Source organism: Monodon monoceros, unplaced genomic scaffold (assembly GCF_005190385.1).
Source record: "Monodon monoceros isolate NGI ecotype Baffin Bay Population unplaced genomic scaffold, NGI_Narwhal_1 Super_Scaffold_22, whole genome shotgun sequence".
Taxonomy (NCBI): Eukaryota; Metazoa; Chordata; class Mammalia; order Artiodactyla; family Monodontidae; genus Monodon; species Monodon monoceros.
In genome coordinates this window covers 15,254,780-15,265,181 of record NW_021703779.1, presented here as the reverse complement: position 1 = coordinate 15,265,181, position 10,402 = coordinate 15,254,780, and positions in this window count along the sequence as shown.

The window sequence follows — 10,402 nt, the reverse complement described above, 5'->3', positions numbered from 1 at the left end:
CACTTCCCCACTCCCTCACTGTACATCCTGGAATCACCTCCCAAGTAAGATACTTGCATCTAAATCCTGGTCTTAGAGTCTGTTCTGGGGGGACTCCAAATGAAGGTAGTTATTAATAACATATTTTTAAATGATCTCCTTGACAGTTTCTACTTTAAAGTAATCTGAAGGAATTTCCTGGCAGTCCTGTGGTTAGGACTCTGTGCTACCTCTGCAGGAGGCCAGGGTTTGATTCCTGGTCGGGGAGCTAAGATCTCTCAAGCCGTGAGTTGAGGCCTAAAAGCTAAATAAATAAAAAATCAAGTAATCTGATTAGAATTCCTTATTTTATGTAATATGCTGAGCTATTACTAGGATGGGAGAATTGGCAGCGCTGCCAATTTTCCTATACTTTTGTGAGCTTGAGTTAATGGTAGTATCTTGATCTATGGTTTCTTTGCAGGGATTTTTTAAAAGTTACTTGCCAGTTTTGAAAGAGCTATTAATTAAAACTGGATAGCATAATTTGTAATGCCACCTGACCAGGAACATGTAAACTGTAATACTTTGCAATATGCTGAAAGGCACAATCACATGAGGGCTCCATTGTCAACCATTCCCAGTGTGGAACATTCGCTCCTTCCTCAGGACACCTTGTAAAACATGAAACATATGACCCTCTCATACAGACCAAGAGAGGGCACTGGTGACATTCTATATATTAAATAGTGGTAAAACTGAGTCTATCTATCTATTCATGCTGACATTTGTTCCCTATACCGCAGTGTGTTATGTCACTCACTCCTGGGGTGTGATCACCCCATTTTGGAGACCACTGCTCTAGAGACTCTGAGGCCATGTCTAAACAGCCAAAGCCAAGTGGAGGACTGAGGCCAATGAAGAAGCCACTCTCTCACAGAGAATCACCACTCGGGGCACAGGGGGTATGGTAGAGTGGGCAGTATTTCTCTGAAATGATGTCCATGAGTCCTTGAGTTCTGTATCTGAAGGAAGAAAGAAGAAGTAGATGTATGAAGTGTGCAGGTAGAGAAGGGTGGAGAAATTAGAAATCAGTACAACAGATGAGAAGGCAAGATTTTTGTTCTTGCCTGGTTTGGTAGAATGGTTTTGAGCCTTTATGGAGAAAGGTACTATTGAGATCCAACACGGAAGGAGCCATTTTATGAGGCAGCCTGATGAGACTGAACACAAGCGTCTTTGTTTTGGGGCTCAGGTGACAAAGAATACCATACATGGACCATTTAGAGAGCATGGCAAGAGAGCACACTCGGTGAGGAAGTTGGAATTCTCAGCAGCGGCAACAGTAACACTGGGAAGAGATTCTCACTCCTCTTTTGAGCAAGTGAAACTGACACAGGGAAGCTGTGGCAGGGGAGGAGCAAAATTTGATCCTAGTGGATGTGTGGGGCTTGTAGCTGCCATACTGGTTCCTGAGCTCCCTGTGAAATCTCCCCAGGGACATCCAAGAATACTTGATTGGGAGGGGGCTTTTCCAGAAAGCAGTCTGTTTGGGCTGCTATAACAAAATATCATGCACTGGGTGGCTATGAACAATAGAAATTTATTTCCCACAGTTCTGGAGGCTGAGAAGTCCATTATTGGGGTGCCAACATGGTCAGGTTCTAGTGGAGGTCCACTTCTAGGTTGCAGACTGCTGACTTCTTGCTGTGTCCTCACATGGTGGAAGAGGTCAGGGAGCTCTCTGGGGTCTCTTTTATAAAGTACTAGTCCCAGTGATGAAAGCCCCGCCCTCATGGCCCATCACCTTCCAAAGGCTGCAGCTCCTAATGCCATCAGTTTGGGGGCTAGGATTCAACATATGCATTTTGAGGGGGACAAACATATTCAGACCTCAGCACTGGTGAGGTCTGAATTAGCAGGTGGAGTTAAGGGCCAGGACGTTTGGATTAATTTGACCTCATTCATATCCCCCAGGAGACATTTGGTTCACAATAATAATTTGGGTTCTTTTTACTATCAAATAAGTAAATGATTATTTAACATCAAATAATCATTTCTTCACTTTGCTTTGGTACTGCAGAGCCAGCCACACTGCAGAGAAAATAACAGTGACTTTCTACCTGTTCACTTCACATGAGGGCAGTATTTGGTGCAGGAGAATAGAAGCATCAGTTGATGACATGATATTGAAGAACAAATGAAGGAGAGAATTAATAATATTACTGCTTCATCCAAGCAGGTTTGCAAGGGCAGACTTGCTTCCTGCTGCCCTGAGTTGCAAAAGTATAGGTGTAAGAACTTGCCCTATGAATGAGTGTATCACTCCTCTTGGTGCATCACTTGTACATCATACGAGTGATATTTTGTGGCTCTGTCCCTTAGATTCCTCCAGGTTGAGTAAAAATTTATACTACTGGATGAATTTTTGCACCTGTAATTTATAAACTTGATCATTCTTACCCGGATCCTCGCCATCTCACCTCCTCATAGAGCCATGATTTAATAGCTCAGCTGTGAGGTAAGGTCTTAACGAAGCATTGTAACTTTTACCACAAATACTACAAGACATGCAGGAGGAAGTTAAGACCCCCCAAATCAGTTACACCTCATATATAGGTGTCAGCTAACTGCATGTGGACACTTTTGGAAGCTCGGTTCACTTTTGGGGGATGCTGGGAAGCCATTTAATGCGCCAGAAGAAATTTGGGGGTGGGTGAGATGGCATCCTAACGTCTTAAAAGTTAAGAGATTTTCCAAACATACCTTAATCCATTTCCAGTGAGTAGTTTCCTGTGGCTCAGTATAACGAATACCCACTGCCCAATCACACTGATCAAAATACATAAACCTGTTATATTGGGTAGTGAAGATCTAAATTTCATCCAGGTTGCTATCTGCAGTTTGATTTCATTTGGAGGTAGTTTTCCTGGAGGATTCTGGGGGGAAGAAGGTCTCTTGTCTTGAGTTTTTTTTTTTTTTTTTTAACATCTTTATTGGAGTATAATTGCTTTACAATGGTGTGTTAGTTTCTGCTTCATAACAGAGTGAATCATTTATACATATACATATATCCCCATATCTCCTCCCTCTCGCGTCTCCCTCCCTCCCACCCTCCCTATCCCACCCCTCTAGGTGGTCACAAAGTACTGAGCTGATCTCCCTGTGCTATGCGGCTGCTTCCCACTAGCTATCTACCTTACGTTTGGTAGTGTATATATGTCCATGCCACTCTCTCACTTTGTCCCAGCTTACCCTTCTCCCTCCCCGTATCCTCAAGTCCATGCTCTAGTAGGTCTGTGTCTTTATTCCTGTCTTACCCCTACGTTCTTCATGACCCTTTTTTTTTTTTCTTAGATTCCATATATATGTGTTAGCATATGGGATTTGTTTTTCACTTTCTGACTTACTTCATTCTGTATGACAGACTCTAGGTCCATCCACCTCACTACAAATATCTAAATTTCGTTTCTTTTAATGGCTAAGTAATATTCCATTGTATATATGTGCCACATCTTCTTTATCCATTCATCCGATGATGGACACTTAGGTTGCTTCCATGTCCTGGCTATTGTAAATAGAGCTGCAGTGAACATTTTGGTACATGACTCTTTTTGAATTATGGTTTTCTCAGGGTATATGCCCAGTAGTGGGATTGCTGGGTCTTGAGTTTCTTTTAAAAACAATTTCTCTCTGGGAAAAAAATCTAAATTTTATATATATAAAAATGTGTGTGAGTCTTTCATTAGATTTCTAAAAATTGACCCTGAAAAAGGCAGAAATATAGATACCATTATATAGAGAGAAAGAGTCTAATGAAAGATCTAATGAAGCACATTTAATTAGGACATGGTCAGCTTTTATCTGAGATCCTGTATATACCATTGGGAACAAAGGTTTAGTTTATATGGAAGTGACCATGAGCAAATGAAACTCAGAAATGTGACATTTTAGAAGTTGTCAAGGATAAATTCTAGAAGTCAGAAGCTTAAAGAAGGATAAGATACAGTTTCACAAACTTATCCAAACGCCAATTATAATTTAATACTCTCCTTCTAGGAGTAAGCACTCCATTGGTAATTATTATCTTGAAATGAATTCGTGAACATTAATTAAGCCCCCTCCAAGCAGGATGATTAAAAGACAGTTAATAAAAGACATTTAATACTTGTCAAATTTACTAAACATTTGTTGCTATTGAAATTTTTTGTTCTTTTGCCAGATAGGTAAAAGGTACTTGACTGTTGCCGTATATCTTCTAGCAAAGGTTGTGTTTGGAGTTTGAAAGTGGCACCCTGGGAAACAGTGTGCTGTTACCATGGACTTGGAATGTCATAATCCTGAATTCTGCAACCATCCTGCAGCCAAATGCCAGAGAAATTTTGGGGCAAGCAACCTAATGCTTCAGCTCCTCTGGTTTCTAATCCCATAATAAAACAAATATAATAATAACCTCTCTCAGCTTCTTAACACTCTTTCTACCCTTGGCTTCAAGGCCCTTCTTCAAAACCTTTCTAATGTCTCCTTTTACTTTGCTCACGCTCAGTGGCAAAGCTAGTATATCTGACACCTGGACCAGATCATTTTTTAAATGCCCTTTATCTCCATGCCAAAATTATTTCTGGTATCAATCATATAATAATCACAATGATCATCTTCCGTTATTCTTTGGTCTTAAAATAAACAATTAAAAGAAATTTTGGTCTGGGCAAGATGGCTCGGACCCATTTCTCCCTGATTCCCCCTGCTAAGTACAACTATAAACCCTGGAGAGAACTTAAAAGGCAACCAAAGGAGCACTCTGAAATGTGGAAAGAGGAGCTGTTTAGGGATCCCAGGAGAACAACACAGCAGCAGGATGTCTTACATCTGTACCTCCCCTCAACGGAAGAAGGCAACCCAGGCCTAGCATTTCCACACTCCCAACCTAGTAACACAGGGTAGCCCAGGTAGGCTCCTTCCTCCATCAGATGCAATAGTAGGCCCTCTGACAACACCAGGTGAACCTGACAGCACGGGCAAGGGGGATGGGTCAGGAGCCCCACCGAAAACAAGCAGCTAAAGGAAGTGCTCCTCTCTTTTGCCAGACCGGAGACTCCTCTCTCTTGCTGAGAGACACCTAGTGACACACGTTGGCACTGGCAAGAGAGATTCTGCCACACACAACAAGCTGCCTGGCCCAGGAAACACTCTTCGTCCCTATGGGCCCCCTGACTCCCTTCCTGCACGTAGAGACGTCAGATGACCCTGCCTGGAGCAACCCCTTTGGCCCTCTCAGGCAACACCATCAGGGACCAGTGGGAGCCCCAGCAGCAGCAGATAAACCAAGCACGCCAAAAAAATACTGCAGAAGCTGTGAAAAGTAAGCTGTCATTCAAACCACAATCCACACAAGTAGGTCAGGACCTGCATGCTAAACCTAAACAGGTGACTACCTGCTAAAATAAAAGATTTAAATAGGAGCTAGAGTCTTACAACATAATAGTAAAAATGTTTTTTAAATAAAATTTATTTACTTACTTATTTATTTTTGGCTGCGTTGGGTCTTCGTTGCTGCGTGCGGGCTTTCTCTAGCTGTGGTGAGCAGGGGCTACTCTTCTTTGCGGTGCACGGGCTTCTCATTGCGGTGGCTTCTCTTGTTGCGGAGCATGGGCTCTAGGTGCACAGGCTTCAGCAGTTGTGGCTCGTGGGTTCTAGAGCGCAGGCTCAGTAATTGGGGCGCACGGGCTTAGTTTCTTCACGGCATGTGGGATCTTCCCGGACCAGGGCTCGAACCCGTGTCCCCTGCATTGGCCGGTGGATTCTTAACCACTGCGCCACCAGGGAAGCCCCAGGATACTATTGAAAATCACTCATCAGGGAATTTCCTGGTGGTCCAGTGGTTAGGACTCCGGCTTCCACTGCAGGGGGCACAGGTTCAATCCCTGGTCAGGGAACTAAGATCCCACATGCTGTGCGGTGCGGCCAGAAAAAAAAGAAAATCACCCATCATATCAAGAGCCAGGAAAATCACAGTATGATGTTGGAATTATCTGACAAGGAGTTTAAAGTAGCCATAACAATAACCAAACAAAACCTCAACAAGCAATAACCAATTCTCTTGAAACAAATGAAAAAATAGAAAATCTCAGCAAAGAGCTATGTTATGGAAAAGAATTAAATGGAAATCTTCTAACTGAAAAATATACCAAAATTTTTAAAACTTGCTTGATGGGGCTTCCCTGGTGGCGCAGTGGTTAAGAATCCGCCTGCCAACTCAGGGGACATGGGTTCGAGCCCTGGTCCGGGAAAATCCCACATGCCACGGAGCAACTAAGCCCGTGCGCCACAACCACTGAGCCTGCGCTCTAGAGCCCGCGAGCCACAACTACTGAGCCCGCATGCCACAACTACTGAAGCCTGTGCGCCTAGAGCCCGTGCTCCGCAACAAGAGAAGCCACTGCAATGAGAAGCCCACACACTGCAACGAAGAGTAGCTCCCACTCACCGCAGCTAGAGAAAGCCCGCGCGCAGCAATGAAAACCCAATGCAGCCAAAAATAAATTAAAATAAATAAATTCAAAAATAACTTGTCTTGATGGACTCAATAGTAGAGTAAATATGCCAGCAGATAGAGTCAATGAACTTGAGGAAAAATGAATAAAATGTACTCAATCTGAAAAAGACAGAAAATAGATTAGAAAAAAATGAAGAGACTCTTGGGGACCTGTGGAACAATAAGAAAAGATCCAACATTCATGTCATTGGAGTCCCAGAAGAAGAGGAGAAAGAGAGTGGGGCTGAAAGAATATTAGAAGAAGTAATGATGTAAAACACCCCAAATTTGGCAAAAGAAAACATAAAGATACAAGAATCTGAGCAAACCCCAAACAAGATAAATTCAAAGGAATTCATATTCACACACCATAGTTAAACCTCTGAAAACTAAAGGCAAAGATAAAATCTTGAAAGCAGCTGGAGAGAAATGATGATTACCTATCATCAGGGAACACCAATTCGAATGACAGTGGATTTCTCATCTGAAACCATGGAGGACAGAAGGAAGAGGTACAATATATTTCAAATTCTGAAAGGAAGGAACTGCCAACCCAGAACATTCTTTAGGTGAGAAGGGGAATCAAGACATTCGAAGATGGAAAACATTAAGAGAATTTGTTGCTACCAGACCTACTCTTAAATATTGGCAAAAGGATGTCCTTCAAGCAGAAATGAGCTTATAAAAGAAGGAATCTTGAAGCATCAAGAAGGAAGAAAGTTAATTTTGTATGCTGAAACTTTACTGAATGTTTATTATTACTTCTAACAGTTTTTTTGTGGAGTTTGGGATTTTCTATATATAGGATCATGACATCTGCAAACAGACAATTATACTTCTTTTTTTCCAATGTAGATGCCTTTTATTTCTTTTTCTTGCCTAATTTCTCTGGCTAAGATTTCCAGTGCTTTCTTAAATAGAAGTGGTGAGAGTGGGCATCCTTTTCTTATTCCTGATCTCACAGGAATTGCATTTACCTTTTCACCCTTGAGTATGATGTTAGCTATGGGCTTGTCATATATGGCCTTTGTCATGTTGAGATACATTCCTTCTATACCTAATGTGTTGAGAGTTTTTATCATGAAAGGATGTTGAATTTTTTCAGATGCTTTTTCTATATATGTTGAGATGATGTGGTTTTTATCCTTCATTCTGTTATGTGATGTTTATCACATTTGTTGACTTGTGTGTGTTCAACTATCTTGTATCCAAGGGATAAACTCCACTTGATCATGGTGAATGATCCTTTTAACATGCTGTTGAAGTCGGTTGCTAGTATTTTGTTGAAAACTTTTGCACTGTGTTCATCAAGAATATTGGCCTGTGATTTTCTTTTCTTGTAGTGTACTTGTCTGGCTTTGGTATCAGAGTAATGCTGGCATAATAAAATGAGTTTGGGAGTGTTCCTTCCTCCTCAACTTTTTGAAAGAGTTTGAGAAGGACTGACATAAATTCTTCTTTAAGTGGTTGATAGAATTCACCAGTGAAGCCATCTGGTCCTGGGATTTTCTTTGTTGAGAAGTTTTTTTATTACTGATTCAGACACCTTAATCATTATTGGTCTGTTCAGATTTTCTATTCGTGATTCAGTCTTGGTAGGTTGTACGTTTCCAGAAATGTATCCATTTTTTCTAGGTTGTCCAATTCACTGGCACATAATTTTCATAGTAATCTCTTATGATCCTTTGTATTTCTGTGGTATCAGTTGTAATGTCTCCTCTTTCATTTATAATTTTGTTTGAGTCTTCTCTTTTTTTTCTTAGTCTAGCTAAAGGTTTTTCAACTTTACCTTCACAAAAACACCTCAGTTTTATTGATCTTTTTATTGTTTTTTCTAGTCTTTAGTTCATTTATTTCTGCTCTTATCTTTATTACTTACTTCCTTGAACAACAGAAAGAGCAGAATATGGATGAATATGGATGAATACAATAGACTGTCCTTCTCATGAATTTTATAAGTTATATTTTACAATTGAAACAAAAGTCATAACACCGTCTGATACTCAAGACAAAGATATTTGAAAGCAATGAGAGTAAAAGGGACCTAATGGAAGTAAGATTTCCACACTTTACTTGAAGTGGCAAAATGCTGATCTTTGACAAGGAAGCAAACGCAATACAATGGAGTAAAGATAGTCTCTTCAACAAACGGTGCTGCCGCTATGCTTCCAGAGCCTAAACAGTGCCTGGCACATAGTAGGTGCACAACAAATATTTGTTAAATGAATAAATGAATGATTTAAAAAGTCAAAGAATGACCCTTACTCCAACGCCAGTGGGCAATCCAGAACTCTAATGCCAGTCAGCAATCCAGTAGGCTTGAAAGATTATACTCCCTAATGGTGATTATTCTGTAATGAAATCATTTTTAAATTCTAAAAAAACCCCAAAAAACAAAAAAACAAATGGTGCTGGAACAACTGAACATCACATGCAAAAAAAAAAAAAATCACACAGACCTTGCACCTTTCACAAAAATTAACTTAAAATGGATCCTAGACCTAAATGTAAAATGCAAAACTATGAAACTCCCAGAAGATGACACAGGAGAAAACCTAGATGCCCTTGGAAATGGCAATGGCTTTTAGATACAACACCAAAGGCACGATTCATGAAAGAAATAATTGGTAAGCTTCATTATAAGTTAAAAGCTCTGCTTTGCAAAAGACAGTGTCAAGAGAATTAGAAGATAAGCCACAGCCTGGGAGAAAAGGTCTACAAAAGGCACATCTGATAAAGGACAGTTATCCAAAATATACAAAGAACCCTTAAAATTCTACCATAAGAAAACAACCCAATTAAAAAATTGACCAAAGACCTTAACAGACACTTCACCAAAGAAGATATACAGATGGCAAATAAGCATATGAAAAGATGCTCCACATCGTATGTCATAAGGGAAATGAAAATTAGAACAACAATGAGATACCACTACACACCTATTAAAATGGCCAAAATCTGGAACACTAACAACGCCAAATGCTGGTGAGGGTGTAGAGCAACAGGAACTCTCATACACTGCTGGTGGGAATGCAACATGGTACAGCTACTTTGGAAGATAATTTGGTGGTTTCTTACAAAATTAAACATACTCTTACCATAGGATCCAGCAACCCTACTCCTTGGTATTTACCCAAAAGAGCTAAAAACTTATGTCTGCACAAAAACCTGCACATGGATGTTTATAGCAGCTTTATTCATAATTGCCAAAACTCTGAAGCAACCAAGATGCCCTTCAGTAGTTAAACAAACTGTGGTACATCCAAACAATGGAATATTATTCAGCACGAAAATGAAGTGACCTATAGGCCGTGAAAAGACATGGAGGAAACCTAAATGCCTATTATTAAGTGAAAGAAGCCAATCTGAAATGGCTAAATATTGTATGATTCCAACTATATGACACTTTAGAAAAGGCAAAAACTATGGAGACGTTAAAAAAATCGGTGGTTACCAAGAGGTGGGGGTCAGAGGAGAGGTGAATAGGTGGAGCACAGAGGATTTTTAGGGCAGTGAAAACACTCGGTATATTTATGACGATGGATACATGTCATTATACATTTGTCAAAATTCATAGAATGCACAACATCAAGAGTGAAATCTAAGGTAAATCATAGGCTTTGGGTGATTATGATATGTCAGTGTAGGTTCTCCAGTTGTAACAAATGTACCCCTCTTGTGGGTGATCTTGATAATGGCAGAGGCTATGCATGTGTGAGGGAAGGAGGTATATGGGAAATCTCTGTACCTTCCTCTCAATTTTGTTGTGAACCTAAAACTGCTCTTTAAAAAAGTAAGTCTTCTCACAGACCTACTAGAGAATGGACTTGAGGATACGGGGAGGGGGAAGGGTAAGCTGGGACGAAGTGAGAGAGTGGCATGGACATATATACACTACCAAACGTAGAA